Here is a 22,490-nt window from a genome sequence, read left to right on the forward strand (position 1 = left end):
CGTGGGCATAGTGATGACAGCTGGACAGTCAAGCTCTGGCTAGACTTGCAACTGTCTTCTCCTTCACTGCTGGCATCTATTGGGCCCCTGCTAGGCAGTCTGTGATGGGCTGCACCTGAAATTAGCACATGGATAAGATTTGGTTCTTTTGTTCTGAAAATGCTCTCACAATGGGCCAAGGCAAGCTAGTAAATGGACACTATAAAAATATCAAAGTAGGGAATGAGGAAGCTGGGAGTGGGCCTACCTCTCCTTTTCTCGGGCTGCCAGGAAAATGGCAGACATTCTGATGGAACGTGCTTACCGAAAGCAGCCTACAATCTTTCAAAACAAGAAGCGAAGTGTGTTTTGTTGGGAGAAACCAGCAAGCTAAAACTCCCTCGGTAATACAAAAACGTTGGTCTATGCTTCAAGACGCCCAAAGAGGTCATCAAGGGCACCCACATAGACAAGAAATGCCCTTTCACTGGTAATGTCTCCATCCGAGGTCAGATCTTGTCTGGTATTGTGACAAAGATGAAGATGCAGAGGACCACTGTCATCCGCCGGGACTATCTCCATTACATCTGAAAAATATAATTGTGTTGAGAAGTGTCACAAGAACATGTCTGTGTACCTGTCCCCCTGTTTCAGGGATGTACAGATCGGAGACATTATCACTGTTGGAGAGTGCAGGCCCCTGAGCAAGACTGTTCAATTCAATGAGCTTAAGGCACCAAGGCTGCTGGCACCAAGACGTAGTTTCAGAAGTTCTAAGGGGACTCTGGCCAATGCCCTAGAACAAATAAAGTTATTTTCCAACTTACAAAAAAAAATATCAAAATAGGAAAGGAGTTACTGGAACAAAGTGTAGGAGAGGTGACCTATGAGAGGATAATGGAGATGAAAATATCCCTAACTCAGCATATAAATGTATGAAATGATGAATATTTTTAAAGACACAAGAGAGATGGTGACATAGAGGAATAGAGAAAGTTGTGTGACACTGGGGAATGGTAGGGTTGGTGTGCAGCTGAGCTGGTGACAAAGGCTGAGCTGTATGCTGCTTCTGGGCAGCTGATGGAAGAGAAGAGCATGGCTTCCCACCAAAGGGCAGTCACACCTGCCAGGCCAGGGCTGGGCAAGGCTCTGAGCTGAAAACAGAGCCAAGGCTGCTGCTGACCTTGACTTCCACTGCTTCTTACTTCCAACTCTTGATGAGCATTTCCTGTGTCTGTGTAGTACAGGGCACTGGCTTATACAGGTGGATGTGGAGTTGGGGGTCCATGCCTAGTAGAGGGCCACATTCAGTTGTAACCTTGGGAGGACTGTCATTGAAATAAAGGTAAGCACCAAACCACATGCAGAACTGGGTTTGTGCACAGACTAGTTTCTCTCATTGCCTTTGGAGCCACAATCCCTAGCATATATATGTATATATAGTTATAGTTATATATGTATATATATGCATTTCTAATATCAGTATATATTTCCTATATGTAAGAGTAGCTAATCTATGTATATATGATCAAAACATGTATATATGATGAAAGTATGTTTTCTACGTAATGCAAAGGCATTTCTTACTATAGTTGTAAAGATTTAGTTATTTTTCTATGTGTGTGTGTGTGTGTGTGTGTGTGTGTGTGTGTGTGTTGTATGTGAGCATGCATGCTGCCGTGTGTAAGTGCCTGTAGAGGCCAGAAGAGGGCATTGGACCCCTGGAGCTGGAGCTGACTGGCATGAGTGGTGACATACAAACTCTGATCCGATACAAGAACAAATGTCTTAGCTGGCTTGTTTCTCTATCTCCTTATTTTTTAAAAAATTGTGTGTGTGTGTGTGTGTGTGTGTGTGTGTGTGTACTACATACAGCACACGTGTGGAGGTCAGAAGACAACCTGGGAGTCTTTCCTCTCCTCCTACTATGTGGATTCTTGGGATTAAACTCAGGTCATCAGGTTTGGCAGCAAGCACCTTTACCCACTGATCCATTCCCCCAGCTCCAAATTATTGTTTTCATCAATAATAATAGATTTTTAGCTTGTTTTCATTTGTTATTATGCACAACTTTGTGACAAATATCCTCCTGTGTACATTTCAACTATATGTCCCAATGAATTCCAAACAGAATTACTGCTTTAAATGATGTGAAGGAACCCAGGTAATTTCAACTGACAGACAAATATTTGACCACTGAGCTATACTTCCGATACTTGATTTTTTGAGACAGGGTCTTGCTATATAGCCCAGGCTAACCTCAAGTTCATGATCTTCATGCCTTAGCTTCCTGGCTGCTAGAATTACAGGTTTCCTCACATCTGGCTCTGTTTTACTTTTTAAGTGATAAATACATGCTATGTATATGATCTGAGCGTGCTTATCACTTAAATATCAAGCAATCCCTGCAGCCCATGACGGTTCTTCATTGCACTCGGTGTTTTGTACTCTCAGTGTGTTTTCAGAGTTAGCAGTCTTCCTCAGGCAAATTTTTCACCCTGACCTACTTTCCTCACTTTGAAGGTTGTGTCCCTGTGTAACCTATTCTTTATGAAAATATGGTTTTCAGTAACTACTAAACAGGGAATAGAAATATAATTTATATAATTGCCAGGCAATTTTGGTGTTCTCAAGCATGACCAATGGACCCGAAAAGTTAATAAGTAAGGGATTGTTTAATTACTTAACTAATAATGATTTTTTTCCAGGGCTGGAATCGTTTGGTTTTGGACCTGAACATTTTCTATCAAGCTGATTAGAAATGACCTGTGAAAGCAGGCGACTACTCAAAAGGTCATTGCGTTGGGGTCACCATTATGGATTCCACTGTGGGATTTTACAAAATCATTGATTGGGATATTGACCAGTTAGATATTTTAATGCAGCCTCTCTTTTAGTATAAATAGGTCAGATATTGGATGATTAAAAATCAATCGATCAATCTGTTGTTTTCAAATACAGCTCTCCAAACATGGTCACTTGTCTATACAATGCTTATACTGCATTTCAGATACAAATTTTCTAGAAAACATTTTCTAAATCCTTGGTCATATATTAAATCTGAGTTAATACTTTTTCTAATCAATAGAGATTATTCTTTTATGGGCATTTTCCTTGCCTTCTTTTTCAGCTTTCTTTTCCTCCATCTTTCTCTTTCCCTCTTCTCTCTTTTCTTTCTCTTTCTTCCTCCATTCCTCTTTCTCCCTACAACTCTCTTTTCCTCTTCCCCCCCCCTTACCTCTCTCCTCCTCCATCATAGGAACTTGGACATTGATAATTCAGTATGAGCTGGAAAGAAGTAAATTATTTTTAAAAAAATATGTATCTTCCCATGTGGAAAGAGAAATGTCATGGTCCTTTGAACAGGGCCTCTTGGTCATATTACAGTCAAGTCACCCAAGGGCCTTGGTGATGGGTTCCCAGGCCCGGTCTTCAGAGGTCCTGATATAATGGCCCTCCAGATGCACATCTCCCAGGTTCCTGTGTACTGGTGGTGGTGGTAGTGTTAAAACATGAACATGAAGTTTCAATACTTTATTTCTTCAGGTGATCCTACATGTTTCTTCTCCCTTACCCTATATTCAGACAGGCAGTTTATTAAACCATGTAGGTGAGACCTTATGTTTCTCACATTCACTGACTTCTTCCCACTACCACTGAGCAAATTCCTTCATCCCACCCATGAATGAAGGGAAATGGGTCTCTATTGTTCTTTTCCCTCATGTCTCTAACAATGCCTTAAATCCACTTACCACCCTGAAGATGACTTAATTATTTAACACTAACAGCAGGTCACTCCTGTCTTTCTCTCCTTATGAAATAAAATTCTCATCTCTTATAACTCACTTCAGAAATGGTCACTTCAGGGAAGCCTTTCCTGGACTACCTGCCAGGCTACATTTTCTTTTGACTTATATATTTTCAACCAGTTTATTTCCTATTTCTCAATATTTCATGCAGGGGTTTCTTCCATTAAAATATAGGTTCCTTCTGCCAGAAACTATAACTTACTCATTTTCTTACCACAGCCACCTGAGAAAATTATGTGATATCTGCTTAATAGATAGCAGACTGTGCTAAGTAGTGATGCTGGGTAGGCAGTGGGACATGCGCACAAGGCCATCCAGTCACCATAATTATTAAGCATCACTGTGGATTGAATCATGTTCCCATTACCTGTTCAATTCATATTTTGAAGTTCTAATTCTCAGTACTTCAGAGTGTGACAATAACTGGACATGGGGCCATTAAAGAAGTAATTAAAAGGGCCATTAGTGTGAACTTGCTTCTTATATGATGGGGTGCCTTGTACCATCACAAGAAGGCAAAGACATCTGCAGGCTAAGGAAAGAGATATCAGAAGAAACCAACCCTTCTAATACTTCTATCTCAGACTTATAGCTTCTCGAACTATGAAGGTGAATTTCTGTTGTTTAAGCCTCCCAGCCAGTGGCATTTTATTATGGTAACTCACATGCACTACTTATTTATTAAGTATTAAGTCCTGTGGGCATTTATGTTCTGGTCATTTATGGACATGTACATCCTGGTCAAGCTCTGTCTTCAAGAAGCTTGGAGTCTTCTGAGCGTCTACTTGACACGAGTTGTGACTCAGGTCTGCACAAACAAGGAGCTCTTCCTAGACAGCTGTCAGTAAGCCAAGCACTACCTGAAAGGTCAAGGCAGACACTATTTAACATGCACAGTGAGATGAAGAGGCAAGACAGTCAAGACCAAGCAAATCTAGGATGGGCTTGTCCTTAGGAATGCTAAAATGGGAGGGGAGCATTTAGGACAAGGCACACGGAGACCTTGTGGGAAGGATTCTGAGAAGATGTGACTTTAGATAGGTATGGCTCTGATGGAGGAGAAAGTGCTTCCCAGCTAGTCTCTACCCCTAGAGAAAGCTTAGAAGGAGTTGATGTCTTAATTGCTGTGGCTAGAGACTATGAGAAAGGCAATGAAAAAAAAGAAAGACTGTAGTGGGAGTCTACAGTTTCAGAGGGTTAGTCCATGACTATCTTGTGTGTGTGTGGGGGGGAGCATGGCAGCTGACAGTCATAGTGCTGGAGCAGTAGCTGGGAGTTTACACCTTGAGACATAATCACAAGGTAGAGAGAGCTAACTGGGAATGGTATGGGCTTTTGAAACCTCAAAGCCTCTCTCTAGTGACACACCTCCTCAGCAAGGTCACAGCTCCTAATCCTTCCCAAACAGTTCCACCAACTGAGGGTCAACAGATTCAAATATAAGGACCTAAGGGGGGGGGTCATCGTCATTCAAAACACCACAGCTACCATTTGTAAGGGTAGTGCTAACAAAGAGATGGAGAAGGTCTTTGGGGAGCAAAGGAGACTGTTAACCTTAGCTGTCAGAAAGTAATGAAAGTGCTCCACTTGTACTATGACTCTGTATTTCATATGTGCTAAGCAGCATGATTTCATGCCTTATAAATAATTGCTTCATTCCATCTTTCAAGGATATCTTGGTATATAGCTTTTAGCATGGGTTTAATCACCAGTACCATAAAACTATATTTAAAGTAAAACTATAAGTAGGGTGTGTGTGTGTGTGTGTGTGTGTGTGTGTGCAGAGAGATGGAGAGCAGGAAGGAGAGAGGAGGAGAGATTGAAGAAGGGAGAGAGAGAGATTGATTGTTTGTCTTGCATATCCCAAACTGGCCATGGACTTACTGTATATCTGAGTACGACCATGAACTTCCAATCCTCCTGCCTTTGCCTTGTAAATACTGGGATTAAACTCATGTTTTACTAGATCCAGTTAACGTGGTACTGGAGATCAAACCCATGGCTTAATATATGCTAGGTAAGCAACCTACCAACTGCTCTGCATCCTGGCCCTGAGATGGCATTAGCTTTAATGTACAGGTTACAGCCTAAGTCTCGGAGCAGGAGCGATGTTTGACTATGACGGTTCCCTCTTTGCCAACAAATAGGAAAATGCATAAAAGAAGAGAGAACAGCTACCCAATTAAGAATGTTGATCTTTTATTAAAAAAATAAAACCATGACTACGAGCTTGATCTGGTAGCCACGTGAGGTGTAATGTATATCAGCAGTCCCTAAACTAGACGGTCCACAGGAGTGCCCTGGAGAACAAGAAAGGCTTCAGTGGCCAGACTTCATATCGTACCCTAGCTCCTGAGGTCTGTTCTAGAGATCTCTGTTCCTCAGATCCTCTGTCCCTTGTGTCTCCCTGACTTAGATTCCCTGTAGGTTCGGTTTGCTCTCTCTCTTCGGTTTTCACTGCAGATCTTTTTATATTCCTTTGCAGGTTTTTTTTTTTTTCCATATCAGACTCTTTTAAGAATGTGGCATCTGGTATGAATTTTCCTCTAGTATCAAATGTACAGCACACAGCTCATCCATTCATTAATGTTATTGGATTTAGAAGGAAGTCGTAGACTCCTTTGAGCATTCTCCCAGTTCCTGGGCATATGTGGAATGCCCTTGTTCAGTCTCTCTCTCCTCGCTCTTCCCGTCTCTTCTCGATGCCTTTATGTGCTCATCCATCTGTCCAACTGTGGCACTTACAGGGTTCCATAGCTCTGGTGCATGTTGCAAACATCTAATCCTCTCTTATTAATTTTCTGATGCCTCTTCTTAACTTGTTCCAGCTCTGATCCATTGTGGACTTCTATTTATCTACCCTCGTTTACCCACCACACTATTTCCCAAGGCCTGGAAACCAAACCTGCTTTATTTTTCTTGGCTTATACCTAGTAGAATGTGGCCTCATACAAAATAGAAAATGCACCCGTTTCTCTCTAAAGAAGTTACAATAATAATTTTCCTTCTTAACAAAAGGCTAAGGGCTTGCATAGCCCATCAGGCAGAGCATATTAGCTCTGGCTTCAATGTGCATTATAAATTGAGATAGAAAACGCAGATGGCAGGGCAAGAGCTGCGTGCTTTCCTCTGCCCACTGAGGCTGGGTATCACCAGATGCTCTGCAGTAGTGGGAGGGGCTGGGGCAGGTACACAGGTTGGCTCTGAGAGACTTTGGATCTGTTTTGTGGCACAGTGCATCTGCCTCAATGACTCATCTCATGCCATTTCTGTTTCCTACAAGCAGTACAACCCACCACTTAACAGTGGTTCTCAGATACATTATCCAGGACTTCATGAAGCCTGAGCATGTAAGTAGACTCACAAAGAATGTAAATACATTTAGGTAAGGCTGATGTATTATTGATGTTTTGGAAGGGAAGTTTGGGGTGTATTATCTCTCCCCCTGTAACTACCACCCAAAGCACCCCTCTTCTTAGTAAATGTCCACTTGGCCCCATTCTCAGACATGGTCAGCGGAATTTCCTCTGTGCTTCAAGGTCATTGAGTAAACATCAAGGTTATTGAGTTTGTATGCATCTGGGAGAGTTTGAGCTCAAGATATTTGAGGGTCTGTAAATAACTGTTGTATATGCCAGTACTGAATCACTAACAAGAAATGGGGCTTCAGAGAGGCCTGGAGATGTCTTGTATTCTGTTGGTCCTTAAGTTACTGGACAAATATATTATGAAGCAAATTTCAAACCAGAGTTGTTCAAATGCCTAATAAGCTACCAAACAAAGACCTTGTGGTTGATTTTATTAATAGCATCCAGAAAGCCACATAAGAAAAACTGCATTGTAAAGAATACACTTAAGAGTCTGTGGCTAAGACAATTGTGCAAACGGATTCTGTCTCTTAAGAGCAGTACAGACATGCTGCCATCAAATCACCTCAATACTGTCTTTCTGGTAAAGGGAAGAGGACAACTTATAATTTCTCTTAAAGCGTATTGATTTTGGCCTCGTTATCTTACTTTTTAGAAGCATTTCATACACTGCAAATAAGTTCTTCAGAGTGAAGGATGACAGGCCAATTAGCTGCCAAATCAAGGATGAGAAGACCGAGGGACATGTGCACTGGAAAATTCCACTTACCTGACCAGCCAGGGTCCAAGGGAAGTTGACGTTCAGAAAGGGCTAGATACAATGTTTTCTCTCTGCCTTTTGTAACTTAGCAACGAGAAGACTAAGCCTAAAGAAATTCAGCTCCAAATAGACAATAGCAACTTCCTGTTGCTTTAAAAAATAATAATAATAAGCAGGCTAACCAGGGGAATGAAGGTCCAGCAGTAATAATAATAAACCAAAGAGAGGAGGTAGGCATTAGAGACTCAGGACTCCGAATCATCATAATCACTTGCCAAGGATTATTGTGTGACTGCTAGCCACAGACGTTTTCCTAGGCCATCCAAGAGTGGCAGACCATGAGGACACTGGGGTTTCTTCCTGGGTGAAAGGTGGCGTAGCAACACCAAACACTCATGAGCCTCACCCCCAACACTAAGCTGAAAATCAGTTTAAATAACCTCCAACCCCAGAATTACCAAATGGGTGGTGGGCACTCTGAGATTGCCTCGTGGGAGGAAGCATTCAAATACTGGGTTTAGTTGCCTAGAAAACATCCTTAATATTCCCTGAAATTAGAAAAAGGGAATGCTAATTCTTTAAGGAAATCAACTGAAAGCCAGGAATGGCAAATATCATTAGGACATTCAATTTAATTTATTGCTTGTGAATGCTAACGTAATTGAACGGATGTGGATAGGCTGCAGAATTAGACATTTTCCTCTGTATGTCTGTGGCCTGGCCCCCTTTTTTATTGGAGTGAATCATGACACTGTATGGTCTGCTGTGCATCCAAACCCTGAGGGAGCAGGGGTGTGTACCTACTGGCAGGCACAGCCGGCTGCAGCATCATATTGTGTCCCTAGCTGTTCTGGCTGCCAAATATGCCATGTCTATTTTTTTTTTTTCTTTCTCTCCCTCTAGATCTAGAGTAAGCCATGATAAAACTGCCCGGTCTGAGTTTTTGTTGTAGGTAAGAAGTGAAAACAACGTATGGCTGGGTAACGCAGCATCTTAATAGTGGACATGACCACATTTTGAAAACGACCCTGTGACATAACAGAAAAGTGGGTTAGAGGAAACTGACACCGCTGATGGTAATTGTGGTCTATGGAGAGACTGATAAACATGTGGCGATATGCTCGCTATGAAGGTTAGGGGTGATAGTTGCTCTTCAGGATTCTGTTTATTTTCAGCCTTTTCTAAGGCTTGTATCATCAAGTTCACCTCCTTAGAAGCCCACCCCTGTGTGGGCTTGGGAAAAACGGGAGAGGCTCCTGCTCTGTGGATACATGCATGCTGCATCAAGACAGTACTTGAAGCCACCTCAAATGGCACACATTCACATGAATTTTCCTGAATCGTTTTTATTTTTAACAGCTTTATTGAGATTGACATGCAATAACTGCACGTGTTTAAAAGTGTACACGGTTTTGATAGATTTTTGACATATTCATGTGCCAATGAAATTATCACCATAACCAAGAGAGTGAGCATAGCTGTAGTTTAAAAGCTGAGGCTTTTATTTTTGTTGTTGTTTTTTTCTTTTTTATAATTCATCTCTTCTGCTTCCTGTATTCTTCATTCCACATATATCTGTCAATATAAATAAGTTTGTTTTTTAAAAATTTCTACATAAATGGAATCATATGCATCCCCCTTTGCCTAGATGATTTCCCTTAACATAATTGCTTGAAATTCATCCATTTTGCTGTTTTATTGGCATATCAATAGTCTTTTCTTTTTCATTGCAGAGATATTAAATTATATGAACATATCAGAATTTGTTTATTATAGGTAATGTTTTCTGGTATGAATATACCAAAATGTATTTATTCATCTGGTTATAGACTTGAGTTGTTTCTAGTTTGGGGCAGTAACAAAGAAAAGAAAAGCCTGAAGATATTCATAAAGAAGGCATAGTGTAGACAGTCTCCTTTTTAAATTCGTGATTAAATGCCTTAGTGGGAGAGCCTGGTATCTAATATATGCATGTTTAGTTTTTATCTTTGATGTATTTATGTATTTATTTATTCATTCATTGGTTTGCTTGTCTGTGAATGTATGTGCCACTTGTATGCTTAGTGCCTGCCAAGGTCAGAGGACAATGTCACATCCCCTGGATGACTGTGAGCTATCGTGTGTGTGTGTGTGTGTGTGTGTGTGCTGGGAACGGAACCTGGGTCCTCTGCAAGAACAAGTGTTCTTAACCTCTGAGTCAATCCCCTGGCCTCTGTATTTTATTTTAAGATTTTAAGATTTTTTTAATTGCTTTTTAATTATGTGTATGGGTGTGTGTGTGTGTGTGTGTGTGTGTGTGTGTGTGTGTACACATGCTAGTACAGGTGTCCCTGGTGTCCAGAAGAGGTAGTCAAGTTCCCTGCAGTTCCAGCTCCAGGTGGCTGTTAGCAGCTTCACGTGGGTGCTGGGAATCAAACTGGAATCCTCTGGAGAGCAGCAAGCACTCCGAGTATTGAGCCTTCTCTCCAGCACCCTTTGTTCTGTGTTCTTCCCCTTAAGTTTAAGATAGTTAAATTTTTCTCTCCAGGCTAATGTGACTCATAGGTTACATAGAAGGTCTTTTCATCTGTGTGTGGTTTCCATGGTTTTCAATACTTGTCAGATCTTGGCTTTCCATCATTTTTCCCCTCCCTTCTTTCCTTCCTCTCCTTCCTTCCTTCCTTCCTTCCTTCCTTCCTTCCTTCCTTCCTTCCTTCCTTCCTTGATTGCTTGATTTTTGGTATGATGTTTGATTTTATTCTTATATTCTTTATTGTGTATTCACCATGACTCTGTGTCTTGTTTAAAAACTTTAGGTTCTATAGTTCTACTTTAAGATCTGTAAGGTCTAAGCACAGTTACCTTTCACGTAATGTGATCCCAGACAGGCAGAAATGTTCCTGGGACAGCGTTAGTCTTTTTCTAGCTTCCACGCTCGGGCTTTATTTCTTCTTTCTTCTTGTTTTATAGTTCAGATATTACCTAATTACTGGGTTAGCTTCAGATCACGGATTGGTAGTCTAGAATCATGAGAACAATGTAGCCTACCAACTGTATATGTAAATAAAATTTTACTGTAATATTGGCACAAGTGGGCTGTTCTTAGGGTTTTATTTTATGTCACCATGGAGACCAGCTCTTTGTCTGTAGCAGGGAGAGCCTGTGGGGTTTTGCCTACCCAAGCTACTGTCTTCCAGGCTCACCCACAGACCTGTCATCTGAATCAGGTCTCTCTATGTGTTTGGGGTAGGGAAATTTTGTCTGTTTGCTCTTAAAGTTCTTTAAAGAAAATTAAAATCTGTACTAGCAAGCCTAAAATATTTCCCTTGAATATCACTGTATTTAACATTTTTAACCAAGAGCTTATAAAAGGAAAAGTTTGTGTGGAACTGGTCAAATTGTAGCTGTCTAGACCTGGAATCAACTCACAGAGTCATTGGGCCCCAGAGGGCCAAAGTATTCTAGTATGGTCTATAGTGAATATGTTTATTCAATTTAATCATGTTATTTCGAACTTTCATGTGCTTAAGTCTCATGGAAAATTTACTAAGATACAGGTTTGAGTTATGTAAATCTATGGTATGGGAGGAGGACCCCATACCTGTCCCACTGGTTTGTGGACTATACTCTAATTAGTAATGTATTAAAAATATATATTTAGGAGTATTTAGACAAAATATATATGGAGGGGTATATGGGAAAAGGAAATACAATTATAATAACCATTTATTCAGCCATTGAAGGTCTGGTGTATGTAATAAATTATACTCAGTGGTGTGGGAAAAGTAGGGTATAAGAGTAAAGCCTGTTCTTAAGGAAGTTAGGAATCATAAGGAGCTTAAAATATGCAGCATTATAAAGCTCTAGACTATATAGATGATATTGTGTTGCTCTAGGGGCTCAAGATTCCTACGCTCAAGTTTTAGTTTGTGAAAAATTAGCCAAAACTATTTAGCCTTTAGATTCTTTGGTTTCCCCATCTGCAATAAACCAAAAGAGAAACCAAGAGCTGTGAAAGCCCCTACAGCTGACGGTTAATGAGTTGTCACATGCAAAGACAGAGATCGTTGCCTGGCACACGGAACTGAAATGTCGCACTCAACCCACGCTGAAAGTACAAACATCATAAAAGAATTCATATGAGTGTTATGAAGTTCGATTCCAGTTGATTGCCAGTGACCATTTCTTTTTGATTCATGGGCCTATAAATGGAGAGCGGTTTTTGTTTTTAAGTTTTCCTGCCAATGTCAGACTGACATAGATGGCAATTTGGGGCTATTCCTGTTATATGGGGGGGGAAGATGAACAGAAAGTTGAGAAAAAAGCTTTGGAAAAGTTGTCACCCATACTTCTTAACATCCCTGCATTCCCCGCTGTTTATTTGTAGATGGAGGGAGGGATGGCTTGAAGGCTGAGTCTGCTACTGACAGTTGGGAGTCATGACACTTCTTTTAACTGTGCCTCTGCAGCCACAGCTTTAACATTAAAGTAGCAAAACAATGGGCGGCCATGCAGGTCGGGGATTAAGAGCAAAATTATGGGAGGCTGTGTAATGTTTTCCCAGAAAACAGCCAGGTCTTTGGCAAACTGTGAATGCTACCTTACGGCAGAAGGGACTTTGCAGCTGTGATTAAGGCTCTCAAGATGGCGAGATTATCCTGGATTATCTGAGTAGCCTGCAAAGCAATCACCGGTGTTCTTGTCAGTGACAAGCAGAGGGGAATTTGACACAAGCAGTGGTCATCTGACCACTGGAGGAAGAGGCTGCCTGCTTGGCGTTGGAAATAGAATGGGTTTGAGTGATAGAAAGATGAGAGCGTCAGGGAAACAAATCCCCTCCTGAACCTTCAGAGGAAGGAACCATTCTCCTAAACCTTTGACATTGACCCCGTGACACTGATTTCATATTTCTGATCTCTAGTGTTGCAAGAGACCAGAGAGCTTGTAAAACGACTAACTTTGTGATGTTTGTATTTACAAGGGAGGAGAAAAATCACAAGAATGAGCTATGGAGCTCACTAAACTGTGATGACTCATCCTTTTCCCTGACTAGAGAAGCACCCCAGCACGGGACAGTGCTAAGGCCAAGTCTCTGTAACCAGCTGTTTTCCACGAAGAGAGCTAAACTACAAAGTGTTCTTTCCTTGACTATAAGGCTATGACATAAAGGAAGAGGTCTTTGTGTTTTCCCAAAAGAATAGTAAGAAACTTGGAGGCTGCACTGCTCTGTGACACCATGGGACTGACTAGGAGACCAGACGTCCCAAATGAAAGTGCTTCTGCTTTTCACATTGTTCCAAAATTATCTGTCTGCAGTTTAAAAGGTACCAGGTCGGGGCTGGTGAGATGGATGGCTCAGAGGGTAAGAGCACTGACTGCTCTTCTGAAGGTCATGAGTTCAAATCCCAACAACCTCATGGTGGCTCACAACCATCCGTAATGAGATCTGATGCCCTCTTCTAGTGCATCTGAAGTTAGCTACAGTGTACTTATGTATAATAATAAATAAATCTTTAAAATAAATAAATAAATAAACCAGGTCTTATAAATGCTGCAACAAGTGTCAGTATAGAAAGGTTAGATTAATGTAACTAAAATTACCTTAGACATGAACGTTGTGGTATGCGTGTTGGGGGCCAGCTGTGGTTGGTTCTGCGACCTGTTTCCTCCCTTAGGGCATCCAGGTGCCACTGCATGCTGGGATGGGAGGATGAAGCAGAGTTTAGAGTAGGTGAGGTCTGCAGGATCCTGGCTAGGAGTGAGTGGGGACCGGGAGTAGACTTTCCCTGAGGATTTAAATGTTCCAGCTCTTTTAGATGATACTCCATGGAATATCTCTTTTAAACGATCTTCAGTGAAACATCTGGTGCACAAACACTTTATTCGGAGTGACCAAGGGCTATATATGAACCTTGAAGAGTATACGGGATGAATATAAATCACTGGCTGGAGTTTAAAGTGCTGTGAATGCCTCGTTTATGGAGAGGCATCCCGGGAATCTCAGGTACTGGCTGAGTGGGTTATTATTGGGAAAGAGGAAGCTGAATTTGTAGGTTTGCCAAAGGCTACGTGACCATCCTCAGATAGATGGTGCGGAGAGTCGGGCTCCCCAGATAAGGTCAGACAAGGGGAAGCCCTGCTGAAAAAGGGAGTCCTCCATTTTGTGCCGAGCTCAGAGGAGCTATTCAGACCTGGTAGACTGCAACCTTAAGTGGCAGAATTTCCCAACAAAGTCCATACAGGACAAACAAGGAAGGGACAGCTATTTATGAAGTGATTGAAGCACATTATGCTTAGAGAGTCTTCTTTCAGATTTTAGTCTGGAGCATGAATCATATGTTGTCTAATCGGTCCCTCCAGATTGATAGTGACAAGACTTCAGGCATCCGCGAGGAGAAAGAATACGCAAAAGTGCCGCGCGTGGTGGCGCACGCCTTTAATCCCAGCACTCGGGAGGCAGAGGCAGGAGGATTTCTGAGTTCGAGGCCAGCCTGGTCTACAAAGTGAGTTCCAGGACAGCCAGGGCTATACAGAGAAACCCTGTCTCAAAAAAAACAAAACAAAACAAAAACAAAAACACAAAAAAAACAAAAAACAAACAAACAAACGAAACAAGAATATGCAAAAGTTAATTGTTAGTATCTGTAACATACACTGGCCACTAGCTCAGTACCACAAGATTAAAGTGTGGGACTTTCAATTACTAAACAAGTTTGGTAAATTAACCCTTTATAAAATAAAAGAATCTTTCCTTTTTTCTTGTACATCTGCTTTGAAATGTCTCCTTTGGATGCAGAGGCCCATCCAAGAGCCTCTGTTATTTATCAGGAACAAACAGGCTCTTAGACCTGTCCTGTATCATCTTACATCACCTACCCTCTTTACCCTCTACATGATACCAGTAGCTTTTCTTAAAGAGAGAATCTAACTTCCTCCTGAAAAAGATGGCATTTATACCTTCTTGTGCATCTTTTTGAGACTCTGTCATGTTCCCCTGTTAACTTTAAGTAACACTCAGTTAAGCACAGTAGTTTAGCCAAGAGTCAAAGTCTCCGTTCAAAATGTGGCATACATAGCTATTTAACTTAGCCAAACATGCAGTCTGGGACCCCTTTGAAAACTCTGGACTGTGATTGGAGGACTCAGAATTTGTTACTTCAGCGAAGCACTAGTGGCAGTTTTGGGGAAACCAAAAAAATGCTTGCAATAGTTAGTTAGTCATCATACTAATTGCAACAGTTACATAGCACCAGGGATAAGTTGGAGAATGAAGAAGTTGTGGCTTTTCACAGACAATGAAACCTCCTTCCTAGCTTGACTCCTATTCGGTGAAAGGGCTTGGTCCTGGTCCCTGGAGTCTCTGTAGATGGGACTCTGGCATAGAATTAGTTCCTTCCACCAGTGTCCTTCTCACTTAGCAGCAGCCAAGCACTGCTTCTGCATTTGCTGTGACATCTGCTACCTGTGCCACCCATCTCAGGGTTGACTTTCCCTCCTTCCTTCCTGCACGTTTTCTTCCTCTGCCTTCTTCTGACAGTCCCTTCTCCCCTAGGTCTATGATCTCTTCATCCTTGGTCCTCATTTTTGAATCCCACAGTTGTCTCTCTCTGTATTATATGGACAGAAAACATTCTGTATTGCGTAATATCAGAAGGTATTACGGAGTTTATGAACAAAGGCCAGGGGGACACACTTGAACCCAATTATGAAGAGTTTTTCATGCTAAGAGAAGGCATGACAATTTTATCTTGAAATTAGGGTTTCCATCCTGAAAAGACTTAAACTGAATGTTAGATGATTAGTTTGCATTTATGGTAGATTATGATGATAGTGCTGCGGAAGACTGATTAATCTTATGTGGGATGTGGGCCCGTGGAATAAAATTGTCAGTTCAGTGAGAGTAGGTATGACCTTTATTGTCAGCTCGACTTGATTTGGAGTTAACCTAGGAGACACACTTCTGGGTATGTCTGTGGGGAGCTTTTCCAAAAAAATGGGCAAACCGAGGAAGGAGGACATGCCTTGAAAGTAGCTGCCACCATCCCATAGGCTGGAGTTCTACATTAAATAGAAAGGAGGAAGAAACAAGCTCACTGAGCACCAGTATTTGACCCTTTATGGTTTCTGACTGTAGGTATGATGTAACTTGTTCTCTCAAGCTCCTGCCGTGCTTTCCCTCTACAATGAGGCCTATGGTCCTCAAACCATGCCCCAGATAAACCTTCCCTTCTTCCCATAAGTGGCTTTTGTCTGGCATCTTACCCCAGCAAGAAAAGTAAGTGACGAAGCAGGCTGGGGGCAGATGTACTAGAGAGGAGGGCATTGTAGGGCCTCGTGTACACAGAGTAAAAATCCTGAGCTGAAACAGTTCAAACTGGGAACGGGGGAGAGTGAGTGACAGGTAGCTCATTGATGGAGCGGAGGCAAGGATATCTGCTGGGGTCATCTGCACAGGCAAGTGGAACTCTAGGAATCAGGTGCAAGAACAAAGGGATACATGAGCAGGATGGCCCGAAAAAGCCACTTGGACAAAGCCAGAGGACACGTGTGGGTCAGTAATCTGTTAGAAATGAGGAGAATTTCCTCCCTTCATACCCTCTCCTGTGCACCTGGACTGGAGTCTAGAAACTATATTTCGTTTTACTATAGGGTTCTTTCTAGTTCAAGTCTTACTGAGAAGGGGTCAACTATAGAAAAGGAGGAGAGGCCGTTTTCTGGGCATGTGGGCATCACCAGGCAGCAGTGGGAGGTTCCTCAAAGCCTTCCAGATGACTCCCTGAGAACCATCTACTCTCCTGCTAGTCAACCAGGGTGATGGGGAACATCTGTGAAACCTTCCTCTCTAGTATGTTGGTGTGCTATCCTGGGCACACTCCGTCCTCATAATCCTGGCCTTTGCAATGATTTTATAAACTCCTGAATTCTGCCATGAAATGTTTTTTGTTGTTGTTACTTTAAACCCCTCCAGCCATTCTGTCTTTCTGATGTATCCGCTATATAGAAAAATGTCCCCCAAAAGACCAAAAACCAAAAAGAGCCTTTCAAGTTGAGATCATGTGGCTCAGAGGTCAGCAGCTCTACTCACCCCAGCCACCCTCAGACTGTTCTCCCAATACCACACAGCCCTCTTCTTAAGGACACAAAAGAATGGGACATGGACTTACAAATATTTCTACTCTAAGTGGTTTAAATATAAACCTCCACTGAGTCGATGCTTAACATCCAGTTACCAGAAACTTGACTATTCACATGATCCTGTTCTACAATACCAGCACAGAGCTGAGGTTTTAATAGGGGTTCAGTGGTGTTTCATAATAGGAGGGAACAAAAGATTACTAAACTTGAAACTTCATGTATAGTCATGTATCAGATGTTAGTGATAGGTGGATTAATTTTTTTCCCAGTAACCCATGGACTGATGAAAAGATATTCAAATGGACTTGCACTTGAGTGCCAAAAATTTCCATGCAAAATTCCTTTGGGACTTTTTTTCTTCTTCTTTAGATAAGTAAATCCAAGTTCTTGATGCTGTAGGGAAAAAAAAAGCCTAAATATTATGACCTCACTTTTTCATCAATATGCATATCATGTTTTGCTGTTTAAAATCCTTCTAGTCAATGTAGGTATTAAAAGCCCCTTGTCAACCAGCCAACTATGTTGATATCTTTTCTCTTCAATGACTGTTTCCTAGTCAGTTGCTGTCTGGGGTCAGTTTTCTAGGCTAGACAGCATAGTTGCAAATACAGAGTTCTCTGGCTTTGAGTCAGTCCTTAATATCTGGGTGGGGGAAGGGAATGGCTCACCTTTTCTCAGGTCAGTGGATTGCTGCCTTTTATGTACTAGGCACCTGAGTTACTCAATACCTTCCGGCACATCAACTGTGTTCTCAAAGCACGTAGGCACTTTTAGTGTTTAAGAAACATATTTGACACTAAATCAGATCCTTATATATATGCCAGATTTCAGTTTTTCCAAACTCTAGAGATGGGTAAGCTTGGCTTTCAGCTTAGTTCACTGAATTGCTCAAAATTGTTTTTCAAATGTCCCTGGGATTGGCCAAAACCAAATCTACTTTGCCAAACATTTTACTTAATTTAATAACAAAAAAAAATCCCATCTGTATTTTAATGAAAATTTAATCCATATGCTTGATTCACTTTTTGCATTTAATCCATCAAAATATTTTGTAAGAGTTATCTGGAATCCAAAAGGCCTTCTATGTCATTTTTTTTTGTAGAAATGTGTTGGCATCGGACTCTCCCTAAGCATTTTTTTTTTCTCTTCCTGGTAGGGAAATTCTGCTTTCCCAGCACCCAGCTGACTTAGAGCTTGAACATCCTTTCTGTGATTCTCCTTCACACCAGTTACACTCTTGTGGAATCACTAATCAGAATGGTTCACAAAGATATTCTCGTTTTGCTTTTCTGTAGTAAAGAGGAAAGAAAGGAAAGAGGTAAAAGGTTAGGGTGATAGGGCATCTTAGCTTTTCTTCTAGAGAGGCACCCAGAAGCCACACCCTTAGTTTTCTATGTCCATGGGATGGCTGAATGGAGAGCCACATTTATATATTTAGACAGAAACATTTCATGTTGAAGGGGATGGAAGGTGGTTAAATGTTTTCTATAAGTCTGATTTATAAAGCTTGAGCTGTAAGGGATAAATAAATAAATAAGGTCAACCATTTGGAAACTAGCTAATTTCTTTTTTTGTTTCCTTTCTCTTTTTCTATTAATCATTCCATGTGTTTAATCTCAAATGATATCCCACTTCCCAGTTACCCCTCCTCAAACCCCCCACCCCATATTTGCCCTCTCCTCCTTCCCCTTCACTTCTATGAGGGTGCTCCCCAACCAACCAACAGCTCCAGCATCCCCCTACACTGGGGCATCAAACCTCCACAGGACCAAGGGCCTCCCCTCTCATTGCTGTCAGGTAAGGCCATCCTCTGCAGCATATATATATCTGAAACCATAGATCCCTCCCTATACACTCCTTGTTTGGTGGTCTAATCCCTAGGAGCACTGAGTACTCTGGCCAGCCATCATAAGTCTCCCTATGGGGTTGCAATCCCCCTCTGCTCCTCCAGTCCTTCTGCCAGCCCCCCCCCCCCCAGTATCCTTGAGCTCAGTCTTATGGTTGGTTCCAAGCATCCTTATCTGCATTGGTCAGTTGCTGGCCGAACCTCCCAAGGAACAGCCACACTAGGTTCCTGTTAGTAAGCGCTTCAACTTATGTAACATTTCAGGTGGGTTTAACATAGAAAAGCTCTTCCTAGGCTCACTGGAAAAAAAGACTGCAAGTGTACTGCATTGATGGTTTACTTTGGAGACTAGCTCTGCCTTGCTGGGCAACTGGCAGTCCAGCAGTGGCTGAAGAGAGGAGGGAGGGTGGAAGGGAGTACCAGAAATGGAGGTTGGTGGCCTTGGATGTGCTCTCCAGTGAGGTCATTGCTCTTCAGTGCTGCCCTGCTGGGTCTGTCCAGGTGCCAGGACCCAAAGAGCTTCAGATACAATTGATCTCATTATAGATCAGGACAGACTTGGCTCAGATAGATGGCGGGCTCTCTCCCAGTGATTAGGACATAGCATACTTTTCTCCGCACCCCCATTCCTATCTCAGTCGTCTGGCTGAAGGTTCTTTTGTCTTTGGATTAATCTCGGGTTAATCTAAGTTTACTTACTTGCTGCAAGTCTGAGCTGGCAAGGTGGACATAATCTTCAAATAACTCTGAAAATGCCGCTCCCACCATCCGTGTGTGTGCTAATTTGTTTAACCTCTGTCTACATTGGACCCAGACCAACTCTGAAACACTGGGCACAAGGCTGAGTAGGATTAAATCAAAGATTAGTTCTGCATCTGATCTCCAGTGTAATTCTTATTTTCATGCCGGCTTGCTAGGAGGCTCCTTGGTTTTCTCAGAGTCAGAGTAGATGGGAAGAATCTGGAAATACAAAAGGAACTTCGGAAGGCTGTTAAGGTGCTCCAGCAATGACTGCACTTAAACTGTTCCTCAGTGAGGATGTTTCTCTCAGACACTTACGGAGGTAGGCCACCAATTCCTTGACAAGGCATTCTGTTTCCCCATAAGGTGTGGTGATTCACTCACAAGGGTGACTATGAGCTTTAGGGACTGGTGATGAGCAGATGGGAGAGATCCTTGCTTTCTTCCCAAGAAGGAAGATAAGAACTCTGCAGATTCTTTCCAATGTACAGAAGTGAGCTCCAGTCTGCCTATAAGTTCTTGGCACTCCCCATTTCTACCTCACTGTCTCAGTCAGGATGAAAAAAAGTGATCCTTGATTTCCTTACAGCCTTGCATCATTCTAGATTGACTTCATTCCTCTGAGAAAATAAGTTATAAGGCCCAGAAGGAAAAAATGCAACACAGATACTCTGATTGTTTCATATTGAAAATCTTGCTTATCTAACCAGCAATCTGGTCAAGCCGGGATATAGACTTCTCTGCTCTTTTGGTTCCTATCAAAGAGTCTATTCTCACAATTAGTAAACTTGCTACTACCGATGATGAACACCGGGGCCTGGGAAACCACAGATGGATCCTGAGGGCCTGTGCACCCTCAGATGGAGCTGTTGCCACAGGAGGCACACACAAAGGGCACAGTCCATTTCCCTCATAATGGACCTTCATCATGGAGGGCACAGAGCACTCTGCTCCTTCTCATTATACCTACATCTTTTTTATTTCTCTATAGATAATAATCTTCAAATAGTCTCTACCTTCCAAGGGAAATTATATAATAACCAGTAAAAACATGGTTTTTTAAGAAAAGAAAATCCCCAATGTTTCAAGATTATTGATCTTAATGTTCTGGTGATATCGCCGTTACTTGGCAGCACTTACTCAGGGAAAGGCAGGGCTCCCAGTTGGGCCTGAGAAATGCTGAGCAAGTCACTTACAAAGCAATTTTAAAGTTATGGAAAGAAAGTAAAGGCACTGTATAATTTGAAGCATAAGAAGGAACCTTGGTAAGACAGTGTTCTGAAGTTTTGAAAAGTTTTGAATGCTGACATCTGGAAATTACTTAAGGAATAAAGCATTCATGGCAAACAAACAAATTATCATTGAGTTTTTTAAAAAAAACATTTTTAATTTAGAGAATCTAAGACTAGCTTTATGTCAACATCATATTGCTTGAGATAACCCATGTGGCTTATCTTCAATTTCTATTTATTGAAAATTATAGTAGCCACAACCTACAGATCTCAAGAAGGCTAACATGCAGAAGGGCCCAAATGAGGATGCTTCAATCCCACTTGGGAGGGAGAAGAAAGCAATCATGAGAGGCAGAGGGAGGAAGGGACCTGGGTGGGAGAGAGGAAGGGGAAGGAAAAAGGAACATGATCAGGTATGAAGGGGCGGGAGACAGGAGAGAAACCCTGAGGGCCAGTAGAATGAATGGAAATATGCAGCCTCAGGGAACAGGAGGTGGGGAGATCCTCTAGAAAGTACCAGAGGCCTGGGAGGCGAGAGACCTTAGATGAAATGCCCAACAGTGGGGAGAGGGAACTCATAGAATTCACCTCTAGTAGAAGAATAGGGCCTTACGTGGAGGGATGGAGTTGCCATCCCACAGTCAAAAACTCTGACCAATAATTGTTCCTGTCTGAAAGAACTGCAGGAACAAAAATGGAGAAGAGACTGAGGGAAAGGTGGTCCAGTGTCAGGCCAAACTTGGGATCCATCTCAAGGGGAGGCTCCAAGGCCTGACACTATTACTGACGCTATGGTGTGCTTACAGACAGGAGCCTAGCATGGCTGCCCTCTGAGAAGCCCAAAAAGCAGCTAAAAGAGTCAGATGCAGATACTTACATGCAATGAATGGACTGAAGTTGGGAACCCTGTGGTTGGATCAGGGAAAGGCTGGAAAAAGGTGAGGAGGAGGGCAACCCTATAGGAAGACCAACAGTCTCAACTAACCTGGACCTCTGAGATCTCTCAGACACTGAGATACCAACCAGGCAGCATACATGAGCTGGTCCAAGGACCCCTGACACAAATACAGCAGAGGATTGCCTGGTCTGGCCTCATGGGGAGGAGATGCACCTAACCCTCAAGAGACCTGAAGCCCCAGGTAGTGGGGAGGCCTGACAGGAGGGGAGGCATCCTCTTGGAGATGGGGAGAGGAGGAATGGGATGAGGAACTGTGGGAGGGCAGATGGAGGGGCAATGGCTAGGCTATAAAAAAAATAAAAGTAATAAACAATTATAAATTATTGTATCCAATTAGAGGCTCAAATAGTAGCAAGATCATTCTTGGTATTTAGATTGAAAATTGTGAAATAATTTCTCACTGGAGATAAATGCTGAATCAATAAGTCCATTGCAATAAAGTAGGGAACTTTAATCCTGATGACTTGATAGGGAGGTGCCAATGAATGGAGTCCGAGTTTCCTCTTTGATATATCAGTTTTTATAAAGCATTTTTCCATATTCTATAGTAAAATCTAGATACAATTTTTGAAAACTTTTAAAAATATTCTTTGTGATATTTGCACAGATTTTTGTCTTCACTGGATAAAGAAAAACATCTAGATCTAGATCTAGATATATATATATATATATATATATATATA

At 42.0% G+C, this 22,490-nt stretch overlaps 1 pseudogene; it reads left to right on the plus strand.

Moving 5' to 3' along the window:
- Positions 1-274: 274 nt before the first annotated feature.
- LOC110329202 lies at positions 275-806 on the plus strand (annotated as a pseudogene).
- Positions 807-22,490: the final 21,684 nt, after the last annotated feature.

Source organism: Mus pahari, chromosome 11, assembly GCF_900095145.1.
Source record: "Mus pahari chromosome 11, PAHARI_EIJ_v1.1, whole genome shotgun sequence".
Lineage (NCBI taxonomy): Eukaryota > Metazoa > Chordata > Mammalia > Rodentia > Muridae > Mus > Mus pahari.